This window comes from Triturus cristatus, chromosome 12 (genome assembly GCF_964204655.1).
Source record: "Triturus cristatus chromosome 12, aTriCri1.1, whole genome shotgun sequence".
Lineage (NCBI taxonomy): Eukaryota > Metazoa > Chordata > Amphibia > Caudata > Salamandridae > Triturus > Triturus cristatus.
The window spans coordinates 92591428-92617835 of record NC_140595.1 but is presented as its reverse complement, the minus strand read 5'-3'; the positions used below and the strand labels follow the sequence as shown (position 1 = coordinate 92617835).

The following is a 26408-nucleotide window of genomic DNA, read 5'->3' as shown; positions in this document are numbered from 1 at the left end:
AACAGGGAGTGACTATTGGCCTATTGTCTCAAAGTAAGGCAGCCAAGCAGTCTGTTTTTTTGCACACCAAGTGCTTTGCAACACGGTTTTCATTTAGCACTACAAAGGGAGTACAAATCTTCTTAGAGTGGGTGGGAGTTACAGGATATAGTCTGTTGAGGGTGTAGCAGTGTAAGTTTGATTTCCATCCTCAGATACTGTAGGAGTGCATCATAATCATGTGTAGTCAACGCTCGAATATATTCTGTCTGATTAATGTTACTAATGGAAGATGAGGTATTGCATATTTAAAAGTACTCCACGTGAAAACTCATGACAAATCAACTGTGTGCTTAGATATGTGATTAACACAGTTTCTGTAATGTTTTCATATTAGTACAGAGGGAGAACTGGAGTTTATAGTGTTTTTTACCATGTAATTAATAGTATACAATGCATATGTAAACTAGTGTTTAGACATTAATACATGTAACAAGAATCATGTTTATGTTGGTGTATTTTTTTGAAGAGGACATTCTAGTGTAATCATTTGCATTTATTCATTTTCTAAGAAACTGCATGTGCAATATGTTTAGTAACATGCACGTATTTGTAACCCAATGCACTGTTAATTTGACTTAACCCCTTCCCTGCTCATGACGGAACCGTTCCGTCATGAGCCACGGTTGCCGTGTGCTCATGACGGAACGGTTCCGTCATGGCAATCCTGTCGGCGGCCGCTCCGCCTGCGCGGCGCTGTTTCCCCGCCTGTGCGGGGCGACAACGCAAATGGGCGGAGTCATGACGGAACCGTTCCGTCATGAGCACAGCTCAACTGTGGCTCATGACGGAGCGGCTCCGTCATGAGCACAGGCCCGCCGCGCTGCCCCCCCGCACCCCCCCGCGCCGCGGCGGAATTCCCGCCGCGGCGAAGGGGTTAAAATTTGGGCCTTGAGAACTGCTTCAGTAAAAGCTCACATTAGAGTCTGACATTTAATTTGTGTTTAACCTTCAATGTAGAATGCATTTGCTTGTTGTTTTTGTTTCCACTGCAGGTGCGGACAAAGCTTCCATGTTTCATAAAGGAGGGTTTTATTTAGGTAGATAGCAAGGTGTGAGAATATGGATTTGGCAAGGAGAATCAAGGCCAGGGCCGGCTTTAGGGCAGTGAGACTGGTGCGGCCGCACTGTGCGCTGGCCTGTGGAGAGGGCGCTGACCTCAGGTGAGGGTGCTGTGTTTAGCAATAACTTATGATTGGAGAGATGAGGGGCACTTTTGCCCGGTGGTAGTGAGAGAATCCGAGGAAGCGGTCATGGGGTGTGGGGGCGCCAAAAATTATTTCCGCACTGGGCACCCCCAACGCTAAAGCCGGCCCTGATCACGGCAACGAGCAAGGAGACAAGTTCTCATGGCGGAGGCGTAGAATGGCCAAGGACAAATCGAGTAACAATCTATCGACATGGGCAAGGTGCTGCCAGGAGCCAATTTGTGCTATAACCGTGGAAAACTACTGGAATGGATCACATGGTCTACCTTGGTGGAAATGAATATCTTATGTTGTAACATATTGGGCGACAGTGAGACCCCTTAGGACTTCCTGAGGTGCAGACCTCTTATTCTGTTCTGTGCGTCTTCATACTACCTGACCCTTGGTTAGAGTTTATTCTATTGAAGGCTCTGACAGCTGGCTCTTTTCTATTTCCTGAGTTGACTTATGTTTCGGGAATGGGGTGGTACCTTTTAAGGTAGTGTAGAGAGAGATAGTGTGCTCATGCTTTGTTTGCGAATCATTTGATGCAATTTAACATTCAATTCTTTTTCCTTATAGCCAGTATCATCATAATAGAGTTGGCTCACTGCTTTATGTTAAATAGAGTAAATCTGTTTAGGAGATTTGGACTCATTATGTTTGTTCTGTATCTCTATATGACGTTAAGGCTGATTTGCATCAATCTCTTTCTGAATTTATAATTTAAACCCTTACTAATCTCAGATATAGTTGTCGAGTGGATTATTGTGTAAATTAATTGGTTACACCGTATTGAAATATAATTGTAATTGTTTCCTCCCTCTTACGTCTCATGCAACAAGAAAGACCATGTGGTTGAGTGGGAATGCATAAGTGGGCCCGAGCGTTCAAGGGACAGCAGAGCCCAATTCCTAGCATTCATATTTGCAGAGGTGCCGCCTCTCATTTAAATGCTGCTTCTGCCCCTGAAAGGGACAAGGGCTGCATGACAATAGGTGGCGGTTTGTAAACGCCACCCAGGAGCCTGGAGCATGTCCCATGGACCTCTGTCAGCTCCACTAATGCTGATAGCCAAAATTCACTAGCTGGAAACTGTACCTCCAGTGAACACTTGTGAATGCATACCACCACCTTGTGTGAGTCGATAGCTGATCAATATTTTGCGATTACAAAATCATTAATGCATGGTATCATCGATTGGAAGGAGCCGGGCGCACCTTTTTCTGCTACCGCCACCTAAATTGAAATGAATCGAAAAGTGTACGGTGCACGTCAGAAAACATTTCCAGGTCACTAAGACCCTTTTGTAAAGTACAATTTGCTTTTTTACGGTTGGAAAGGGTGTTCTTTTGTCAATTTCTGGCCTCACAACTGCAAAACAGTTTTATATTTGTGCTCAACCTACCCTTCTAAATGGGTGGTAATGACTTACCCAAAAGTAGGAAGTAACAATACTCCACAAAGAAAATGGTAACACTACAATCATAAAAGGATAGAGTACTGAGGCTCACAACAAAAAAAGACAGTTGTGATACTACCTGAAGAAAAAATGGTATTACTGTGTTCCCACGATCCATTGCAGACAAATAGCGACTAGTGGTATTCGGAAAAAACCCAAAAGATAACCTATAATTTAAGGGGTGTGGCGCTGCGGCCAGGGCGACTGACACCGGACGCTGGGGCTCACGGTTCGATCACCGGTGGCAGGTCAGCCCGCACCATGTAACTGGGCAATAGCTCGCTTAATCTTCCCGACGGCCCCCAGTGCCGGGATGCCTCCGGGTAGCTGTGCGCTTTACAAATACTGGATTCACATTTACATTTACTGTATCTTCCCATGTCCATGCAACAAAATGCTCTGTGGCCAAAATATTTCTGTATTTCCGATCCAGCGAGTCCTATAAGGCTGTATGATAATGCCTACTTGGGGAAACTTCCAAGCCAGGTATCTTCTGAACTACTGCTTATGGTAGGTCAAAAAACTTTATTCCCCGGTAGATCCTTACGGGCTTGGGGTTCCCACTGAAATGGGGTACATTGTTAGAGGAATTCAGAAACATGGAAGGGGGTCCAGGAAGAAATTGTGCATGTCCTTTGGGAGCCACTGGTGCTAGACCAACTTTCAGTAGGTGAAGTGGCAGCCCCAGTCGATGTTAAGCACCATTTGGGACCACTGGATACTTTCATACACGGTCGCTTTTCCCAAGCTCAGGCAGCAGTCATGGCTTCCAGGCGAGAATGGACAGATAGTCCTGAAATCCTGACTGACAGCTAAGCCGACTGGGCTTCTTTTACTCTTCAGCAAGCAGGCAGACAGGAATTCGATGGGTCAGAGCTTCACGCAGGCATGGAAGATTAGCGAGTGAAACGTAGGGTCAGACTGGGGCAGAAAATAGGCCCAGGCACCAAAATACGTGAATTAGTGAATTAGAAAGCTAAAAATGTTCCCCTTGTGTGCAAATTTGAACAGATTTAACTTGTGAAGACAGGCTGTATAAGGTTTTGTAAGGTATGGAAGATTGAAAGAATTTGAGCTTGCTGCAGGCAACGTTTGTTTATGCCCAGAAATGGGTCCCGTGCTCACCACACCACTGGATTCAAGCTAGCCTGGCTGATGAAGGGTGATGCCCTGAAACCGGTCCCAGGATGCTTGTTTCCGGTCTAGGGAGGACGTGGCTTGGCAGTTCGGGCTGGACTGTTCCCATAAGGAACAGGGTCAAGACTGATTTGCATATGGCTGGGTCCAAACTGGGGTAGTGTGGTGAGCAAAAGAATGATGGATTAAACCCAGATCCTTGTGACTGGGGATGAATGCTTGCATTGTCCAGCATACCGTCCATCAATTGTTTCTTTTACATTTAACTTTAGGAAAATCAAGTGTAAAAACCGTCCCAGCAGACCATAAAACAGGCCCACAAATGGCCAAAAAAATGGCCCACATAGTGGCCTGTCAGACCAGCCCATCGGGCATTGCCCGATTGCCCCATACGCCAGTCCAACCCTGGTAAGACGGGTCACTGAGTTGTTCTACATCTGTACAAGTATCCTCACACATCTTAAAAGGAAAGTAGGGGGTTTCATGCTTCTGGAGGGTCGCTACTTCCTATTGTCACTGGGTGGGACTAGACTAGGGAAAAGTTGGATTTGCTGTTCTTTTGCTCCAGGATGGCGACAAAACCCGGTTTTGTTAGGTTTAGATGTGAGATTGAGCCCAGAGCTGTCGTCTACATCCTTTCCTTGAAGCAGGATGTAGGGAATTAGTCCAAGGGTTCAAAAGACAAATGGCCCAGAGAAGACATGGCAGGCTCGCGACATCATCAGCCAAGAGAAGAGGGACTGGCCAAACAAGGAGGAAGAAATGTTTGCCCAACCATTCCCTGGAACAGGAAGTAGTCCTACAGTTACTCCACTGTGTCACACACACTTCCAAACCCACGATGCAAACAAAAAGGCAAGACCAATTTTTTTTTACATAAGATTTGAATAGATTTCACCTTTAGGGGTACAGGATGTTGCTGTTTCCCATCTGCTTCCAATGATACTGCCATGAAGCGGGTACCAACCCATCCAGGACCACTGCATTTACCTAGAAAGAAAAGGCGCATATCCATCAAAATGCAGCACATTCTGTGGCAGCATTATTACACTATTCTGTAATCCAGCACCCATAAATTCTGTTTCATGTAAAGTTTCCCCTCATTACAACCACTTTGACATCTGAAGACAGCCATAACTACTAACATCTGACCAGTTATCCATTGCAAGGTATCTGCCGGTGTTTGACACCCCTTGCTACAAGTTTGAGTTAGTAGCTTTTGATGAAGGAACAATTTTTCTATTGAAATCTCCAAATCTGTCAGCAGATTATGTGGCAAGTGCAGTATACCCATAATTATGCGACATCACCATAGGGTTGCATCATTTCAGCGGCCCTGGCCATAGGCCGCCCACCAGGGAGTTTCTCTCTTGGAGGTCAAAGGAGCACCTTAATGGTCCCCACCCAGGAAGAACCAATCACTGCCTCTCTGCACACCTGAGCTACCATCTCAACAGTCATTGGTGGAAAATATCTCAGGGGAGAAAGGTCATAAGTCGCAGGATTGTAAGGTTAGATAGGAAGCTCAATGCTTTGGTCTTCATAACAATATTCCCTACATAATAATGGAAGTCCTCATGCGCCCAACAAAAACAGAATGATTACCTATAATTCAGCCACTGCCAGAAAAAGGAATTGATAAAACAGACATTTAAAAAGGTAAGCCAACAAATAGGGAGCTCCAATACCTCCCAGAGGATGCGGCGTAACAGCCAGTGCTGCAGACTATGGAGCCGGGGAACCAGGTTCGAGTCTCAGCATCGGCTCAACTTCCTGTGATTCTGGGCAAACCCTCTAATCTCCCCATGCCTAAAAAAAAAAAAGAATGTTTCTTTGTGTAATGTAAATGGTGCTCAAGTTAAGCGCTCAGCCTTCGGGTCGGGTGCGCGCTATGTAAAACTGCAAAAAATAAAACAGGGGGATTATCAATACGCCAGGCAAAAAATAACAAGCAAAACATTAGCCCATCCCAACTAAGAACAAGCATTGGCATAGCCAATAGTTCTCGCCTTTGGTATCTTATAAGTGTTTAGTTATGCAGCATATTATGCTGGATCATGTGCTGCTAGGGATAGCTATTAAATTACTACACACTGGGTCATGCAGTGTAATTCAGGAATGCATGCTTGCCTCTGCCACATTTAACATATAATGGCAGACTGAGAATGTAAATGCAAATAACTTCACATTGTACGCGCACAACCCACCAATCTCAATACAGTCAACAGGCACACACTCCATTTATAATGTAAATTCTCTTACAGCGAAATCCGTCTTGTCACTATCAAAATACCAGATGGCAATATGAGCAATGGAGCGCTAGTGAAGATTATATATCAAACGCAAATCAAAATTCAAAAATATAATTTTTACAGAAAAATCATGCGTACCATTGAACTTATTCTGTTTCACGAAACATTTCTGCCATAAAAGTTCACAACGCAGCTATCAGTTGGCCCATTCCCTGAGTAAGCTATAACATGATTCAAGAGTGCCCTATTCTGAATTCAGCATCGTTACCGCTTTACCATGTCAACTCACAAGCTGCTGTTGGCCGTTGGTGTGACCCCTCTTTCAGCTGGATATGCGCGTCATGACTGACCAATCCATTACGATGGCCAATTCGGTTTGCTGACCCATCTCGCCAGTGCTATTCTGTCTAAGGGTCCCCTTCTCCACTGGTGACAGCATGAAGCACAAACAGAACGGCATGTGTGCCAGTTCATGTGTAGTTGGACAATCACTTCCGAGTCATAAAGCTTGTAAACATGTGTTTGCGTCTGCCTATCACACAGCTTGTAGACGTGTGTTCGCGTCTGCCTATCATAAAGCTTGTAAACATGTGTTTGCGTCTGCATATCACATAGCTTGTAGATGTGTGTTTGCATCAGCCTATCACGCAGCTTGTAGACGTGTGTTTGCGTCTGCCTATCATAAAGCTTGTAAACATGTGTTTGCGTCTGCCTATCACATAGCTTGTAGACGTGTGTTTGCGTCTGCCTAACATGTAGCTTGTAGATGTGAGTTTGCGTCTGCCTAACATGTAGATTGCAGACGTGTTTACATCAGCCTGTCACATAGCTTGTAGACATGTGTTTACATCAGCCTATCACATAGCTTGTAGAAGTGTGTTTGCGTCTGTCTATCCTAAAGCTTGTAAACATGTGTTTGCGTCTGCCTATCACATAGCTTGTAGACGTGTGTTTCCGTCTGCCTATCATAAAGCTTGTAAACATGTTTGCGTCTGCCTATCATAAAGTTTGTAAAAATGTGTTTGCATCTGCCTATCACATAGCTTGTAGACGTGTGTTTGCGTCTGCCTATCATAAAGCTTGTAAACATGTGTTTGCGTCTGCCTATCACATAGCTTGTAGACATGAGTTTGCGTCTGCCTATCATAAAGCTTGTAAACATGCGTTTGCGTCTGCCTATCACATAGCTTGTAGACGTGAGTTTGCGTCTGTCTATCATAAAGCTTGTAGACGTGTGTTTACATCAGCCTGTCACATAGGATGTAGTTATGAGTTTGTCTGCACTAATCATATGCATACAATGGCACAATGTATGCAAACGTAGCTGTTTATTCACCTATGGTTAATGCACCACTCTTGTGATCTTCGTAGTGCACTGTTGCTGTGTAAAACATTTCTGCTCAAATATTACTGCTGCTTAAAAGTAAATAAATAAAACCTTTTCTAAATGAATAAATACCTGCCCTGTAGGTTCCATTACGGCTTCCAGTTAAAAAGCGAGAAGACAAGTAAAGACGCAGTGCGTATTAACAAGACATTCTATGGGCGCACTTCTGGTTCCTTCCAAGCGGTTCAAGCCCCACCACCCAGCTACGTGCCCGGCAAGGTGCACAAGGCTCGTCGGAAGCTCCATGTGTGGCCAGGTACCCGCTAAAGAATGCATTTCAGGCACGTCTCAAGCTTGATACACCCTGGTTAGCGATCCCTAGAGCCCTCTCCAAGACTGCTGATCATACCGTGAGACTCTTCTCTATACAGGCTGGTTAGCGATCACTAGAGCCCTCTCCAAGACTGCTGATCATACCGTGAGACTCTTCTCTATACAGGCTGGTTAGCGATCACTAGAGCCCTCTCCAAGACTGCTGATCATACCGTGAGACTCTTCTCTATACAGGCTGGTTAGCGATCACTAGAGCCCTCTCCAAGACTGCTGATCATACCGTGAGACTCTTCTCTATACAGGCTGGTTAGCGATCACTAGAGCCCTCTCCAAGACTGCTGATCATACCGTGAGACTCTTCTCTATACAGGCTGGTTAGCGATCACTAGAGCCCTCTCCAAGACTGCTGATCATACCGTGAGACTCTTCTCTATACAGGCTGGTTAGCGATCACTAGAGCCCTCTCCAAGACTGCTGATCATACCGTGAGACTCTTCTCTATACAGGCTGGTTAGCGATCACTAGAGCCCTCTCCAAGACTGCTGATCATACCGTGAGACTCTTCTCTATACAGGCTGGTTAGCGATCACTAGAGCCCTCTCCGCTCCCCATCCTGCTGGTCATACCCGTAAGACTGTTCTCAACACAGGCTGGTTAGCGATCACTAGACCCCTCTCCAATTAACACGGTTCACCATCACCTACATTTAACAAAGTCAGTCCTACTGACCCACCCCTATCCCACGCCATCCTACTTCCCGCATCACTTGGAGCTCACTGAGGCATGTTAACAGAGACAGGAGGCGCTGCACAAACGCCCTTCCATAATCAATAATGCCAAAGTTTAAATTTGTATAAATGGCCCTGCTGCCCCCAAATGGTTTCCTACATTGAAGTGTGAGACAGCAAACACGCCGCAGGAGCCTCTGGAGACAACGTCCTCGTGCAGAATAGTTCTAAAATGCGAGTAAGGAATCATGACAAGTGTGCAGAGAACTTGAGGTGGCCCATGTCACGTGCTTGGATTGCATTCTGGTCCTCGTAGGTTCATTTCCCAAGACAAGTCCAGCACTACAAGTACCAGGATGTAGAGAGAAAGCACAGGGATGTGCGAGCTACTGGTACCTCCCTTGGGCAAGCCTAGTGTCATCAGCCCATGGGGTGTGTGATCTCCCATTCCTAGGGGAGAAAAAAAAAACATAAAAGAAATGTAAACAATCGGATTTAACTGTGGAAGGAGTAGGCGCACTGAAACATGCCAACCAGGACACCACTGTTTACATCATATGTTGAAACTGCAAAAATGACGCAAGATCACACAATAGGTGCAAAAACACACTAGCCGTGATATGCACTAAAAATATGAAAGAAAAGGTCCTGCGATCAGCTACACGTCAACCCCTCTACCTCCCTGCAAAGCTTTTTTTTAAAAATAATTTCACCGCATACTCTCGCACAATCAGAATATGCGACTTCGGAAAATTTCAATCAGACACGCCCATGTTTGTGTTTAATAACTGTTAGACAAAGTGTCCAAAGTAAACTCATCAATACACACAAGTTGCCAACTTGCTACTTGAAGAAGATTTGCGCTGCTCCTGTTGGACTATTGATTATGTGGTAAAAGTACAAAGTAAGGCTACTGGTGGGAGAGGGGGTGAGATAAATAGGCAGCTGGGTTTTATATGCCGGGTGACCCTTCCACTGAATTGTTTTATTGCTCTTTGCTTCTCACCTTCACACTCAATGGCATTGTGTTGGTGCTGAGCTAGACAGGGAAATAACATAAAAGAAGAAACAACTATCGCGGCACCAGCGCTTTACTTTGAACATTAAAAGTAAAGCGCAGGTGCCGCGATTATAGAAAAAGTAAAGAAATAGATGTTTTTTTCTATTTCTTTACTTTTGCGAAAGTGAAAGTCATTACGGTTCTAATGAACCGTGAACGAATGCTGGCGGCCGGCTGCTCGCGTGAACGCAAGCGCTAGGCCAGCCAGCAGCACTTTGAAAACTCGTCTACAAAATGTCTCTCCGAGCAGCGCATGCGCGCTGACTCAGCGAGACCTAAAAAAAGGAGAAGGGATTCCCACCACTCCCAAAAAATCAGAGGATAGCAATGCTCCAAACCAAAAGTAAGTAATATGACACAGCAACAATAGGAAGCTATGATACCACAAGCAAATAAGGGAGTAAGGCCTTGCATACCATAAGGAACATGAGAAAGTCAGAACAAACAAAAGCTCTAAAAAGGAAGTGCGCTAATACTCCTTCTAAAAAAGAATAAAGCGCAATGATACTGCAAACAAAAAATGTGGCGTGGCTCATATAGGCACACTTATCTGTTACTATGTTCCAATGAGTGACGTCAGCTTTTAACATTAACTTCTGATTTTTCTGAACCAGTAGCCTCCAGGAGATTAATGACAATATCATTAACAACCTAGTTCAGATGTGTTTGTATCGACAGCTTTAAAAATGGAGGCATAACACCTCGCACCGTCACAAAATTACTTGGAGCCTGCCCCTGCGCACTTCCCTCCAGCACCCTAACATGGACCTGTATTGTGCATTCAAAAAAGACTGGCGGGAAACCAGGGATAAATGAAGAACACAGGAATGAAAAAGAACCTGCAAGTGTGAGATAAATGAAGAGCTAGTGTAGGGTGGTGGAAGAAATAGGCATGCGGTGGAGTCAAAGCTAGGCAGGCTTGGTATTCGGCGACCCCAGCATTCTGAAGGTCCATGCGACAGAAAGATCCAAATTTTTTCATTTGTGTGTGTGTGTGTGTGTGTGTGTAAGGCACATGCAACAAAACTCCCACCGTTCCTAATCTATTGTGACTCTTTATCTATCTTTATCGATGCCCCACTTCCTGTGCCCCGTAATCTCAGATTCTCCAACCCCATGACTGTTCTCAGGTATACAAATGCACCCCAGTTAGTTCTAGCCTGGATTGCTTCTTCTATTTCATCCTCAGGACTTCTGTCCCAAAACCAAGGCTCAAGTGACGAATGTTGGTAGTAACAGCAAAGGGTTTCTGAGGGATTCTGGGTATTGTAAACCACACATTTCAGGGGTAGTCTGGGTAATACAGAGTAGAGACTGAAAGTAGTTTGTTCCAGAGCAGAACTTCATGGGAAGGTGGGGTTTTAAACCACTCAAGTGTAAAGGAATGAACCAGGGTCTTTTCCTAACACAAGAACTGTGCATTTGGGCATTTCATGCAGTGACTTCTAAATGAGCCTGGGTATGATACAAATCTGGCCCCACCGTTCTACCTGGGCGCAAATGATTTTAAATGAAACTATACTTATAGACACCGCAATGGTGAATTTGTTGCTCTACCAAACATTTTGACTTTTAAATAAATAATAAATAACTAAATGTTGCATTGCGACGGATAGACAGGGTAAACCGATATGCGCTATTTTTCCCGCCAGCAGAGCAGTCAATAATGTAAAGCGTATTTGATCCAAAATAAAATTTTGCTCCAGGTCACAACTCGAAGCAGGCTGATTTCACACTATTTTTGCTTTGCTGGGAAAATTAGGAAACGCTGGAAATAATTGTTCATTTGTTTAACATAAAAGAAGCTAGAACTAATTTTGTGGCAAACAAAATTGCTCCATTCACGATTAAAATGTAACTCATGGACTAGTAAGTTTTGGTCCTGTTGCATCAATGCAAGTTCCTAGGTGCAGCTTACAAATATACCCATGCAAGTCTTCCTAACTAAGGAAGTGAGGTTACTACTCGGGGGCCGATTTCGATTCCGGTCGGAAGGGCTCCGACCGATTCGGATCATGTCGGCCGGATTCCTTTCCGACTGAGCCATTCCGACACGGATTTCCGGATTGCGGACGACAGGCTCGGAGAGCCCGTCCGCCGTCCGGAAATCTCCCAGTACTCCCCCGGCCGCCTCTTTGCGACCGAGGGAGTACGATGGCAGTTTTTCACTTCCTTTTCGTGCCGGTTTTTCCGGCACGAAAAGGCACTCGGAAACTGTCTTTGGGGGCCCCCAGTAGGGCCCCCATGGGTGGGAGGCTGCCGTATGGCGGCCTGGGGGCACCTTTGGTGCCCCTCTGTGGATCCCTGCACCCGGTGGCAGGCACCTTGGGGTGCCGCCCACAGGGTGCAAGGATGATCTGCACCCCTGCTTTCCACAATGCAGGCATGCATTCCGCTCGGAATGCATGCTTGCATTGTGTTGGATACGAATGCGACCGAACCCTGTTCGGTCGCATCGTACTAGCAGGGCCGGAACCGATGACAGCAGGTCAGTCGGTTGCGGCTCCTGCCCGATGTCAGATGGACCTGAGTCAGTCCGAAAACGGAATCGGCCCCTCAGTGCTTGTTCTTGGTGGTCTATTAGCATCACAACGCCATTTTAGTGGCTAATGGGCACAATATAAATAATAATTTCTACCATATCTCGTTTATACAAAAATGGATAGAACGTCCTTACTACACCTTCCTACAGCAGGCAATTACCAGTGGTCAAGGTGTATTAAAAAAGTATGGGAACTGTGATCCTGATTGCAACAGGGGACACGGTGAGTGTGTGGCGGGTGGGGATGAGGGGTTCTAAAGTGTGGCTAAAAAAAACAAATATCCAGTAACTATTTTGCTGGTTTTTCAACTTCACCTTCGGCTAATTGCATATAAAATAACGCACACCTTATATTAAAAAATAAATGCAAGTTAATCTGATCACAGGGAAATGCACTATTTTACGTTATAAAATCTTGATTGGTTAATGCGATGTTATGTTATGTTAGTTTAACTAATTACGTGCACAAATCACCTCAGGAGAGAAATCTCGATGCAGCATAGAATTCAGGCAAGAAGGGCACACTAGGTCAGAAACAGCTCAGTCTTAAGAAGTTTTCTGAATTTGAGGTGATATGTGCATTTCCGTATGTTTTTGGGTAGTTTGTTCCAGTAGCAGGGGGCCAAGAAGGAAAAAGATTTACCAGCCGAATGGGATTTTCTGATTCGAGGAATAGTAAGAACATTTGTTTGTGGATCTTAAGGTTCCACCTGGCAGGTAAGGTGTAAGCTTCGCTGCAAGATAACTAGGTTCTTTGCTGTTCAGAGATTTATGAGTTATATAGCAGATCTTGAAGAAAAAAAAATTGCACAGGGAGTTAGTGAAGTGAACGAAAAAGGGGCGAAGAGGCAGCCCTGCAAGGAAGATGTTGGATGAGGCCAGCAGCTGTATTTTGGACCACTTGAAGTTTAGTAAGAAGTGTCTCGTTGGTAGCGGCTAATAGTGCATTACAATAGTCCAGGCGGCTGATAACTATTGCTTGGAACAAAGTTTTATGCACAAAAAGTGGAAGTAAAGGGAAGACTCTTCGCAGCAGACGCCTCATGTGAAAGCAGGTGTCAGTGGTAGCCACTACATGTTCTTTCATGGTCAGCGCATAATCCAGGCGAACGCCCAGGTTTTTTACTATCACTTTAGGGGTTGGAGCTGCACCCAATTCAGACGGCACCAGTAAGGGGACCAGAGCAGTTTGGCTCTGCCAATAATCATGATCTCTGTTTTGCTGGAGTTCAGCTGGAGACAGTGATTGGTCATCCAGGAAGAGGTGGCTTTCATCCCAGCTGCAAAACGTGCTTGCGTATCACTCAGGTCTTTGTCAAAAGAGATTAGGAGCCGAGTATCATCAGCATATGAAAGAGGCTCGAAACCAAAAGCTCTGATAGTTCTGGCAAGGAGGGGCTACATAGATATTAAAGAGGGCTGCGACAGGAGCCCTGGAGCAACCCCTTGTTGAGCTCTATGGTGCGTGATTTAAAAGGACTCAGGTTGATGGTCTGGCTTCTGTGAGATAGAAAATTTGTAAACCACTGAAGAGCCATGCCATGAATTCCAATCGTCTGCAGCCTCAAAAGCAATCTATGGTGAGACACAGTGTCAAAGGCTGCTGACAAGTCAAGCAGCACACGCAAAGTTGACTTATTTTAATCCCGAGAACATCTAATGTGGTTTGTAACTGCAATACGCACAGTTTTAGTGCTGTGTATGGGTCCGAACCGGGATTGGGAAGGGTCCAGAATCCCTTTAGATTCCAGAAACTCCAAATGTTGGCTGTTTATTTGCCCATCCAGCCGTTTGTTTTAGAGTTTTATATAGCACAAACTTGACCCAAATCGGGTATCAGAGCACTTTACATAGCACCATTTCCGTTACATGAGGACACACATTCATTTTTTTATTTTTTTTTGGTTAGGCATGGGGAGATTAAGTGATTTGCCCAGAATCACAGGATGTTCAGCGTCATTGCCGAGACTCAAACCCAGTCCCCCAGATTCGAGGTCGAGTGCCCTAGCCGTTAGGCCAACTCCTCTCCAACAGCCAGACTGGACGATAATTGGACAGGCCTGTAGCTGGAAGATTAGCCTTCTTGTGGGTAGGTATGACCTGAGCAGCTTTCCAGGCTAGAGGAATTTACCTAGAGCTGATCGAAAAGTTAAGTATGGAGCAGATGGCCAGGGCAAGCTGATTGAACAGAGCTGCTGAGATCCTAGCAGGGGTGATGTCCAAGGGAGTCCCTGATTTGGAAGCTTTCAGTGCTTTACAAATGGAGTCTGGCCTATGAGGTTTGAAATTGCCTAAGGTGCACGTACGATTGGCAATAGAGAGGCTGACATAGGCCTCTGGGCACATTAGATCCACAGGTCTCGGGAAGTGGTTATAAATCACGTTAACTTTCTCTTCAAAGTGATTTGCAATAGAATCACACAGAGCTTGAGAAGGTTGGTTGTCAGATTAGCAAGCATGAGGGTTTAAAAAAGTATTGAGAACTTTGTATAACTCTTTAAAGGAGCTACCTACCTGGCTGGGGTAAAGTGCAATGTGTGACTTATGCACTTTTTTAATGCTACAATGATATAGCGCTAAGGTTACTTTGTAAGCCTCTTTATTACTGGGGTCATAGGACTGAAGCCTGCGTCTCTCCAGCTTTTAACACAGGGCTTTACCACTGCGTAATTCTGATGTGTACCATGGAGCGTGTGTACCATGTTTAGCTAAATGGTGGCTTTTCAAAGGGGCCAGTTTGTCAAACGCCATATTTAAAGTGGAGTGATAATGCTTTGTCCACATCTCCATCATCCATTGTAGCCATAAAATTGAATTGCTTAGCAAAAGAGTCCAGGGTGACTTTGCTCCAGTGTATCATAAGGTTTTTATTGTGTTTTTAAGGGTGTTTTGGCACATGTGTAATGGTGACCTGAAAACTGCTTAGCGAATGATCAGTCCATAGAAGTGGGAGAGGGGGCTCAAAAGACAAGGACGGGAAACTACTAAGAAGGAAATCAAGGGTGTGGTCCGCAATATGCGTAGGTCCTTCGACGATCTGCTTAAGGCCAAAAGTGGAAAGGTCAGAGAGGAGTTGCATTGCTTCTGTAGTTAAGGGATATTCACTGTGGACGTTAAAATCGCCCAGTAGGAGAAAGTGTTCACTTCTGATGTCTGTGTGTGTAACCAGGGAGCCACAGAATTGAATCTGGTTGATTCAGTGCGGAATGGAGACTTGTGTATTTTAGTGCTATGAAGTCCGAGCCTGTGACAGAAAGCACTGTGAATATACAAGTCAATATTTATACTTGCATTGCATGCAGCATAAGAAGCGTTGCACAAAATACATGAGATTATTATTATTATTAAGTTTCCATATAACATACAGGATCACACAGTGTGCATGTTACCGATTCTGAGTAAAAAACACAGGAAAATGTATCAGAAAAACAACTCGTGATCGACCAGATCAGTTATACACTTGCCCACAAGTACTTTCTTATTGCCTAATACATATCATGAGATAAGGAGGATACAGGATCCGCTTTACCCATCTTCACTTTCAGATTCTGTTGCTTGGTCTTTAGTCCGTAAATATTGCATGAGTGGCTCCCAAATGTCTCTTGGTCTGGATGTTGGCCGTAGCTCCTCAGCATATAGTTCAAGATTCTCCTTGCAGTATACTAGGTCTTTAATCCACTGATCCGAGAGTGGAGCAGCTGAGCCCTCCCCTGTCATCGCCACCCTCCTTTTCGCCAGTAACAGAGCCACTCGTATAAATTTACCAAGTGCACCCTTCAGGTATGGTGTAAAGCACAACAGGCATATCTGCGGGGTACATTGTAAAGTAATAGTAGTCATAATCTGGAGTCTATTCAACGCCTCAATCCAGATTTCAGCCACCCGGCCACATTCCCAAGCTAAATGCCAGAAATCTGCCCCAGAGGTCCCACAACTCCTACATGTATCGCTGTCTCGAAGGCCATATTTGAACAGTTTAGCTGGGGTATGGTATATTTGGTGAAGGTATTTCAAATGGATTATACGTAAATTGTCATTTGGTGTGAACACACTAGTGAGATTACAACAATATTTCCATTCCTTTTGCGTTTGCGGAGGGTGAAGTTTTGTGTTCCATCTAATGAGGCTTTTATCCTCCGTTACTACCTTCTCATCCCTGGCTGATCTGTACAATTTAGTGATCAGCTTATGTCGCGTGGGGCTAACTAAGAGCAATTGAAGGATTTGTAGTGTCTGTGGCTCATCCAGGAAAGTGTGGTAATGTGCCTATATCTCTTTTTTGAGCCTATGAAAGTAAATTGAAAGAGCGGTGACCTGTTGTGGACATAACTGATCTCATCTTCCGTAATGAAGCTGTTATTAGGGAATAAATCCTGCATGCTGTCTATACATGCCAATACCGTGTGCATAGCCACTGCTTTTCGTGTGACTGGCAGTGCTGCATGATGGTCCAGCGGGAGCAAAGGGGCATATAGTGGGAGCTTCACAGCCAGTCGACCTGTATCCTGCCAGGCCGCGATTGTACTGTCTATGGTATTGATTTCCTGTTTAGGCGTGCCTCTACGAGTGTGTGATAACATACATTTTAGTGAAATTGGATGAGCGTCCCCATCTTCGACCGCAACATGCAGTATAAACTCATGATAGTTGTGCCAGTAGTATTCATACTGCGCTTGTGCACATAGATAGTATAAATACATGACTGGCACACTGAAGCCTCCCCTACTATAATCCAGTGTCAGAGTGTCCCAGCTCACACTGGACTGTTTCCCTCCCCAGACCAACCTCACCAGCAATGTGCGCATAGTCTTGAAGAAAAGCGGAGTTAACTTTATTAGTATATTACTGAACAAGTATAGGAAACAAGGCAAAACAATAATATTAATGAGGGCTATGTGGTCTGCCAGGGACAGCGGCATTCCTACCCAGCGGAAAACCTGCTTCTCCAGTATGGCACAGGCAGTGCTGTAATTCTCTCGTATAACTATGTCTGGATCGCGGTGAACCCACACCCCCAAGTACCTGACAGGGTCAGAGGACCAGACAATTGGAAAGTCCAAAGCGTGAGTAACCGTGTTCATGGTCAGCGGAACTATCAGTGACTTATTCCAATTAATGCTGATCCCGAGAAAAAGCCGAATCTTATCTATTCCCGTAGTATGGGCGCCAAATAATTCTGCAAAGAGCAGCATATCGTCGGCATATAACAATATGCTCACAGGCTGGTGTGCAAATCGCAGCGCTGCCTCTCTGTGTCGTTGCCTAATAATGCAGGCCAGTGGTTCCAACATAAGAGAGAAGAGGAGCAGCGATAAGGGGCACCCCTGCCTGGTACCCCTGCCGATCCGTATTGGGTCAGGCGTGACACCGCCCACTCGGATACATGCTGTGGGGTTTGTATATAGTAATCGCACCCATCTATGGTAGACCATAGGGATTCCTATGCGCTGAAGGATTTGGAACATGTATCCCCATTCTATAGAATCGAATGCTTTAGCAGCATCCAGCATAACTGCCGCCGCTTGGAGATCAGGGTCGAGTATCTGAAACATCGTGAAGATCGTGCGCATATTGTGCAATGTGGACCTATCTGGTATTAACCCAGATTGGTACGGAAGGACCAGGTTAGGCATTAGCGGTTGAAGTCTGGTGGCTAAGGTTTTTGTAAGGATTTTTGCATCTATGTTCATGAGTGACAGGGGGCAATAGATTCACAGCGCGAGGTTTCCTTGTCTTTTTTTTAATAAAGTTACGATCAACGCTTACAAAATGCATGAGATTATCTAGGTCTAAGATTTAAAAAAGTGCTTCCAAATTATGAATTTTAGTCATACGCATCAAGCGCAAAACATTTTTATAAGCTGGTGGCACCCATACAAAACCTCACAAAAAGATTAAGTCTTTGCCATCACAAAGCATCACGTGAACTCCATCAATTTAAGACAATACCGGTTTCCACACAGCTTTTAGATTTGCAGATTGGCCAGTTCCATGCACTTTTATATTTCTTTCAGTCAGCAGGCACCCTGGCAAGAAGGCGTGTTTCTTGTTCAGTGGAGAGGTGTGGTGCAGCGGCCAGGGCAGCTGACCTCGGAGCACTGGGCACACAGTTCGATCCCCAGCTCCGACGGTAACTCAGCTCAGCACCATGTGACTCTGGGCAATAGCTCACTTAATTTCCACAACGGCCCCCAGCACCTTGAGACCCCGTAATGGTGAGTACTTTGCGCTTTACAAATACGGATTTACTTTACTTTACTTGTTTAGCTCTCTGGCCGCCTCCAGCTTCACAGCACAGAGGACACCCTTCTACTTCAAATGAGTCATCTCAGCTGTTCAGGGGTGGCTGTCTTTTAACAAAAAGTAAAGGAAATCATTGTAATAATTTTTTTTTAAGTATGGCACATAGTGCCTCACAGATGCCACCCACTTCGACCTGTAGGCTTATTATTTCATGTAACACTCATTTTGTTCAAAACAAGGGTTTTTCTAAACATTCCTGATTTTAGCGAGCTTGTGCCACTGACCGCACCCCCACTTAGAAAAATTGTTCCGGCACCACTGCACTATCGCAGAATTGACTTAAATCAAAAATAGTGGCGAGTCAGTCAATCCTGACCTAACACCATTTCCGGTGGTCCTGTCCTCATAAAGGTTCTCATTGGCTGGCTGCAGCCACACCGCCAAGCCCGCTTTCTACCCTCCCCCCAAGGGTCTCTAGACAAATGCCCTGGTATGTTGGGCAGTAATTCTGCACCCGGTAAATTTCTATCCTTCAGGTACGGCCATTCCAAGTGCCAGAACATAATTCAGCAATGCTGCACTTTCCCCCCAATCTGACTTGCAATTCTGAATGTTGAGGTGTTTCCCCGGTGGCAAAGCCAGGGGTGGCTCCTCCACTAAGGCGGAGGAGCGTCGCCCCACTGCTTTGCAAGCAGTGTAAAAAGGAAAACGAAAATGACAATAACTAACATTGTTATCGTTTTAGTTGCCCTTACTGCTTGGGGACGGGGCAGGGCGGGTGGGCCGTGCTGGCCAGTGCAGGGGGCAGGGGAGGAATGTAAAGCACACTCTAAAGTGCGCATGATGGTCTGACCGGCTTAAGAGGGCCGGTCAAACTGTTATGCACACTTTGCATCTTCCGCACAAGGCTGCATTACACAACCTGGTGGGGAACATGCAAAGCCTCCAAGTCACTATCTGAGCGCCGATCCATGGCGCTCAGACCAATCACAACGCTGCTTAAGGCAGTGTTGTGATTGGACAGGGGATTCTGGGAGGTTGGGAGCTACCTGTTGCGGCGCGGAGGAGACGGAGCACAGGCAGCATCACCCAGGTAAGTCCGTTTATTTTTATTTGTTTAGTCCCCTTTTCGCTCCCCCCACCCCCCCACCACTACCCTACCATACACACTTAGTAGCGGCTGCTACTCGGCGAAGCCAGGGTGGTGTAGTGTCTGACTTACACTAACTCCCACCCATCACAGGCGTCACCAGTCAGGTGACCCTGTTAATAAAAGGGGCCGGGCGCACATGCCCTGGGCCAGTTCTAGTATTGCACTACCGTGTCTGTGTGGTTCTTTCGCCCAGCATGTGGGCCTAGGGCCCAAGACACCACAATGGCGACAAGGGGTTCGGACCCCATGCGTGCCGACTTGGAAGTCAACTCGTGAATGCACGAATCATAGGGGTCTCTGCTGTAGCGGCCCCTCAAGTGGGCACATCACCCAGAGAAGGAGGGAAAACAGCTACTCTCCCTGAGTGGGGTGCCATCCATCATAACAAGGGGAAGAACCTGCCTCCCTGCTGGGATCGCTGCTACGGCGCGAAGACTATCACCGCACAAGCTCGCTGCCGCACTCTGGCAAATTCTAATGCCAGTAAGGAGAGTGCCCAAAAATCCTCATCCAGAGTGGTGAGAGGGCCTGCAGCCCTGCCACCTCTGAACGACCGAAGAGCTGCCTGCCACAACCTCTGCCCGCCCGCATGCAAGATGGGAAACGTATTAGCAAGGCGGTGCTGCACGGAACCAAAGCTGTAAAGGGACTGCCAGTGAAGCGGCCTCCGTCGCTGTAAAGTACAGGCCGGCCCTGCTCCCTGCATCGAGAGGTATCTGCAGCGCACCCGCGACCTCCCCCACAGCAGCGGTAGCGAGGAACAGTGAAAGAACCCCAGCACCTCATTGGATTGTTGTTCACCACGCGGTGTATAAAGGATGCGCTCCTGTTGGTATCTGTCCGCAGCGCCCCGCTGGCAATTTAAAGGACTGAGCCCCCCCCCCTCATCAGCGTGAGTAGAGCAAGCCCCGCCCCTTCCGCTCCATAGAGCAGCCCTACAGTACGCAGGAGCAACGGCCATGACCCCTGCAACCTGCTTACGATGCCTGCCTAGTAACGCACAGCCATACAGGAACAGCAGTCTGTGAGTGAAGGGTCTAACTTACTGGAGTCATTCCATGCGACCACCCGATCGGGTTAACGGAATGAGCCTCCCGGCGCTGCATGCCCCCGCCCGCATCGACAGCTCTAATCAGAGCGCGGCCTGAAGTTTCAGCGAAGAGAGCCGTTGCCTATTAGGTGACTACAGCGCCACCTAGTGGTAAAGTACTACACAGAGCCTGCAGCAACCTCACCGGTAACAACCTGCTGTTTCTTGCCCCGAGTGTGCCTGTAAACTCAGTTGTCAGGCTCAGAGTCCAAGGAAGAGGCTGATTGAAGTAGCCTGCCTCGTGCCATTACAGTAAGGATAGAAAAGAGGAGCGCCTGGTCAATGGGGCAGAACTGTACCCGGCGTATCCCTGCAGGACCCCCATGCCAAAGCTCCTGCACTTGTGAACAGTGAAGCACAAGCAACTGAACAGACTTGAGCCAACATGAGCTGCGCCGCTCTCCCTCGCCAGGCCCCCACATCTAAACTGCAGCATTAAAATACAGAAGAAGCTCCATTGTGCCTGCAGGTACTCTCCCAAAATTCTATTACACAGCCCCGGTAGGAGCTGCAAAGCCTGCAGCATGAGGAAAGTGCCACAGGCACCTCTGAAAGAACCCACAGCGCCACCAGGTGGCGACAGTGCTCCACAGCACTCTGAGCTGCCACACAAGGGAAAAGGCAGGAGGAGGCTGAGAGACACACACAGCCAGATATGGTGAAGAGTGCACCACACGCCCCTAGTAGCAGTAGACCTCTAAAGCAGAGCCCCAGTGGAAGAGACGGTGGTCGGCAGTCAAGACACAAAGAGCCTAGAGACAGACTGTGAGGAGCAGCACCGCCCACAGCATCAGGAAGACCGCCCCGGGACACGGAGGAGCCAAGAGTGAGTGCACAGACTGTACACCCCGAATGCCAGCGTTAATCAGAAAGCAACTGCCTACCTCCCTGAAAAGGGGAGGGGAGCATCGAAAGCTGATGGCAGCACATACACCCAATGTGCTGCCTACCCTTTGGAAGGAGGAAGGCTGTCACACCCCACATTGAAGTATGTGAAGAACATGCACAGAGCATGCAAACCCCCAGTAGCTGTCGGATGCCACTGCAAGCAGGATAGCGCCACCCACCCTACATGGTCAAAGAACAACCATCACAAGCAAGAAGAGTGCCCTGCATGCCCCAGGGGTGAGCGCACAACACCACAAGCTAGAAAAAGGGCAAGTCAAGCACCAGCCGAGGGCACCCATGATGGAGAACCGACTGCGAGCGCAAAGTCAGAGGTGCGCAGAGGGCCACGCCATCAGGCCTGACAGACTGGGAAGCAGCCCAGGAAAGAGAGACCCCTCCGAAGGGAAGGAATGCTGAAGACAGCAAGGAGATTTTGCACATCTCCACCATGCCAGCAAAGCCCGCAGTGGGCTGAAGAGAGCACAGAGTGTCCTCCCTCACACTGCCTCAAGACAGAGTCGCCAGTGGCCCCAGACAGGCAAGAGGAGAGTCGCACACTCCGCGTGGCAAGCTGCCACCGCAACAAGTGCTCCGACGTCATGCGACACGTGGCCGGACGCCACTGTAGCACCGCAAGCATGGAGCACGTCACTCGCAGATACCAACTCCGCCAAGCATGCCCGAAGGGAGGCAGGTTCAAGCGCCACGACGGCGCAGTCTTGAGGCGCAAGTAGGACGCCCTCGAGTGAAGTGAAGAGATGCACCACGAAATCCCTGAGGAGGGGATGGGGCCCGTGAGAGATCCCCAAGAGGAAGAAGCAAGTCCTGCTGACAGGACAGACCTGCGACTGGTCCACAGAAAAGTGAAGAATGTCCCAAGAACTGGACGCAACCAGCAAGACGTCCATGTGGCGCAAACATGAGACATGTAGCAGGACACCACATCCAAGTGAGGACCTGGTCAGAAGGAGGGAAAGAGAGTGGCAGGACGCCACTCCGTGAAGGAAGGAAGAAAGAAAGAACAGTGGCACAATGCCACGGGGCAGACAACCACCACAGGCGCGCAAGATGGAACGGAGAAGAGCGACAGGACAGAGGACTTGTGCCAGCACTGGAGAAGGTGTTCATCAGCACAAGCCAGCTACCGGGGTGCAGAGATGTCACTGGAGACAGCTCCGCGGGAGGACCAACCGTAAGCCGTTAGCAAGCGCAATCTGCATCCAGGTACCATGCATCACAGTTCGACCGTCCTCTCACCGGTCACCGGCTGCTTGGTATCAATAGCACCACGCCTAGCAAGTGCACCAGCTGGAAGACAACTGCAAGTGGCCACGAAGTCCCTCTAGCCCTCCTCACTCTACAAGGTCACCCAAGGCAAGAGATCGCCGCCTGTTGCCCAACTGAAGGAAAATTGTTGTGTAACCCCGTCAACCTGAAGCCTGCCGAAGTAGAGCATACCCGACCATTGGAATATCCACCCTTGGGGTTACACAAAGGCTTGGCCATGGCCCTGTTGGGAGTGCTGCAGCGACCCCTCAGCGCGGGCTACAAAAAGCCCGCACAGCCCACGCGGTCACGTGGCAAGGGCCTCGACGGAGTTCCTGTGAGAGAGGAATCCGAATAGGAGAGATGAGTCGGTAGCGGCTCCACAACAGGCACAGGAAGTATGGAGGTCACAGTTGAAGACTGGTCGCCCAAAGACCATCAGAGGAAGGCACAGAACCAGAGTCCTGACGGCCAGAACATCTAGACTGAGACACTATCCTCTGCGGCTCCATGAGCGACTTGGCTGTAGGTCCTGTTGGCAGTTCCTCAGCCACGCCTTTGTGTGGCCTACACAAAGCCCCCACAGTCCACACGGTCCCATGGCAGCCCGGCAGGAAGACCCTCCAGGAGGCTCCAGTGAGAGAGGAGTCCAGGCGAGAGAGGCAAGTCTGAAGTTGCTAGGCTGTCAGGAGCTAGAAAGACCATCAAGCACATCGCCTCCAAGGAAAGGCCTCATACACCGAGATCATTCCCAACAGCTGTAGGTTTGTCGTCCACCGGAACCTGGGCGCCTGCAAGATCTCCAGAGTGGACTCCACCACCGCTCCAGATGCACCCATACTTGAACTTTGTAAATAGACTCCAACACCGCGAGACCAAGCCGGTCTGAAATATATCGCCATGGCGGACTAAAGCATCCTGACCATGCGGTCCAAACCTCCAGCGCTGCCTGGCTGATGGTCTGAAGAGACTCATTTGGTACTGTGCATTGTTGATTTGTTTTCTTACAGGGTGGACTTTTGTCTGTTTCTTTTCATTAAAGTTTGGGAGGGATGTAGTGTCCGGCCAGACACGTTCTAGTGTTTCACCCTGTCCACACTTACACTAACACCCATCCATCACAGGCGTCACCAGTCTGGTGACCCTGTTAATAAAAGGGGCCGGGTGCACGTGCCCCGGGCCAGTTCCAGTGTCGCACTACCGTGTCTGTGTGGTTCTTTCGCCCAGCCTCTGGGCCTAGGGCCCAAGGCACCACAGGTGGTAAGGGCCCTAGAGCAAGCAAAAAATAGGCCCCCAGCCAACTAGTATTGTAGCAAAATACAGTAACAGTTAGGGTACACAGTGAGCCCTCACACCGCTGAGTCAAGAAAGGCCCCGTCACAAAATGAATACAGATATTTTAAATAAAGTTCTACTTAAGAGTCGTGCTCGGGTCTTTGCAGAATCTTAAAACGTGAGCCGAAATCCGGTATCCGTGTCTGGGAAAGGTGGCAACCCCATGTGCAAGAAACATGTCTTCCCTGCCCTGCTACTCCTCTCCTCAACCAAACTGTGCACAATTAACACAGGACACCTGGAAGAGAGGCCCTTCGTTGTCATTTCTTGGCTCTTTGCTGCCATCTGCCGGATTTTCAAGCCAATACAGCAAAATATATTGAAATAGCAAGGGTGCTCCCTACACATCCGGCCTCCATGACTAGTTAGTAAAGCTTTACCGGGGGTCATTTATGTCCGATAGCTGTTTACATCTCGAGGAGTTTCAATTATTCGGTTTGTAAAAAGACCAATATCTCTATATCACTAAATGAATCGTCTCTAGGCGGCTCCAGGTATAACAGACGGCTGCAGTGCTTTTTTATTTACAAATGCCTTAATCGTGGTACCATTTGGGTTGAAAGAGCTGGAACAGGGAGGTACCGTGATACTTGCCAAAACAATTCACCTGAGCCCCATGTTCTCTGTTAACTCGCTATATTTTTTTCTGGAGGAGTTCTGTGAACAGGGGCAGGCCAGTATCATACGCCAGGACCCATGCATTAGCCATAGGTTTCTTTGCAAAGCGCTGAGGTGGTCAGGGCGTGGGCAATAATTTTCGGGTTAGGAAGACCATGGCCAGTTGGGCCAGGCCTACTAGGAGACCATTTGCGGTTCATAAACACGCAGCCATCTTAGGCGCCTTGGACAAGGTGTGTAGCTCATCTCAAGAGGGAGTGGCATTTCAAAAGCTTTTGAAACGGCTTTTTTTTTTTTTTGCAGAGTTATATAGCGCGAACTCGAGCCGAAGGTATTGGAGCACTTTACATGAGTACCAGTTATGTTACACAAGGACACATTCATTGTTTTGGAAGGCACGGGGAGATTAAGTGATTTGCCCAGAATCACAGGATGTGGACGTGATCCCAAGGCTCGAACCTTGGTTTCCCAGCTCCAAAGTCGGCAGTCTAGCCGTCAGACCACATCCTCTCCTTTTTACGGTGCCTTCAGGGTCAGCGAGCTAGTGGGCAACTCCAAGCAGGATCAAGTCAGGGGCCTACAACGGGTGGATGGCCACATTTTCCAGGGCAAGCTTTTCATCAGGCTTAGGAGGTACAAAACTGACCAGGTTGCTAAGGACGCCTACGTTAAACTCCAGCCAATAACAGGTTCTTCCATCTGTCAGGTCGCATGTATGAAGACCTACCTGGCATTACACCCAGAAATTGGAACCTCAGCTTTATTTACCCATGCAAACAGTGACTGCCAGTCACACTACCAGTCCTCAGCAGTTATTGCTTCTGCCCACAGGTCGACCAGGTTGTTCCGTCCGGTTACCATTCCCATTGTTTCTAGATAGGCACGGGAACCTTTGTGTACCAATTGCAGAAGCTCCATAGGCCAAGGCCGCCAGCATTGAGGAATGTCTTCTTCAGATGGTACGGAGTGGTAAGTCTCAGGATCCCTCATCTGCGGAAGATGAGGGAGGACACAAAAGCAGGGGCGGCTGGTAACAGTTGAAAGTGGTGGGGTGAGCGAAGTGCCCCACCATACCAAAAAGGCAAAAATAAAACAAGCAGACAATGTAAACACACACTAAATCACTGGCATGCATTACACTAACATTTTAAATAAAATAAATGTTACTTAGCAGGGCTGCGTCCTCTGTGTTCTTCTGCAGCCTGTAGCTCTGAGCACGAGTCGGACAGATAACGTCCCTAAGCAATCCAGATGCTGCTCTCATGCTGTTAACCAGCATGATAGAAGCACCAGGATTGGCTGGAGTAGGCTGGCTGGACGATTCTTCTGGTCCTGGAGGCCTGTGCTTGTTCTTCACCCAGGTATCTAAGACAGCTGGGTTGGAGAGCTGCAAAGAGTGCATGTCTGGCTGGCCATCATGAGACAGCCAGCCAAACTGCCTTGCACACTTTGCAGTGAACGGCCAGCCCCTGCTCTAGACCTTTATGCTGCGAATCAGCAGGAGAGCAGAGGTCCTGCATTTCTTTCGGCTCGGGGGCCGGCTGGTGGCTGCAGTGCGCCTCAGTGAAAAATATAATGGCAATCAAATCATTTAATTGTCATTTTTTGTTCACATTTAGCGAGCCTCGCAGGGAGTGGGGGAGCAAAGCTCCTCTGCCCCAACGAAGAAACCGCCGCTGCACAAAATGCCATGAGGGACTTCAGTTCCCAGGACCTAACTGGCATGCATTTTGGTGGTAATGACCTGG

General features: G+C 47.6%; 1 long non-coding RNA gene across 5 annotated transcripts in view; it reads right to left on the bottom strand.

Annotated features, from left to right (window-relative positions):
* LOC146772695 (uncharacterized) overlaps nucleotides 1-26408 on the bottom strand; it is a 298817-nt gene that overhangs the window by 187611 nt on the left and 84798 nt on the right. For 2 of the 5 annotated variants that reach the window (XR_014972301.1, XR_014972299.1), the window contains exons 2-3: nucleotides 5514-5634; nucleotides 4724-4815 (exon numbers count right to left, since the gene is read on the bottom strand). This is a non-coding gene — a long non-coding RNA (uncharacterized LOC146772695). Of the gene's footprint in view, nucleotides 1-4723; nucleotides 4816-5513; nucleotides 5635-20244; nucleotides 20331-20509; nucleotides 20642-26408 lie in introns of those variants that run through there. The other 3 variants (XR_014972300.1, XR_014972298.1, XR_014972302.1) reach the window with 3 other exon arrangements.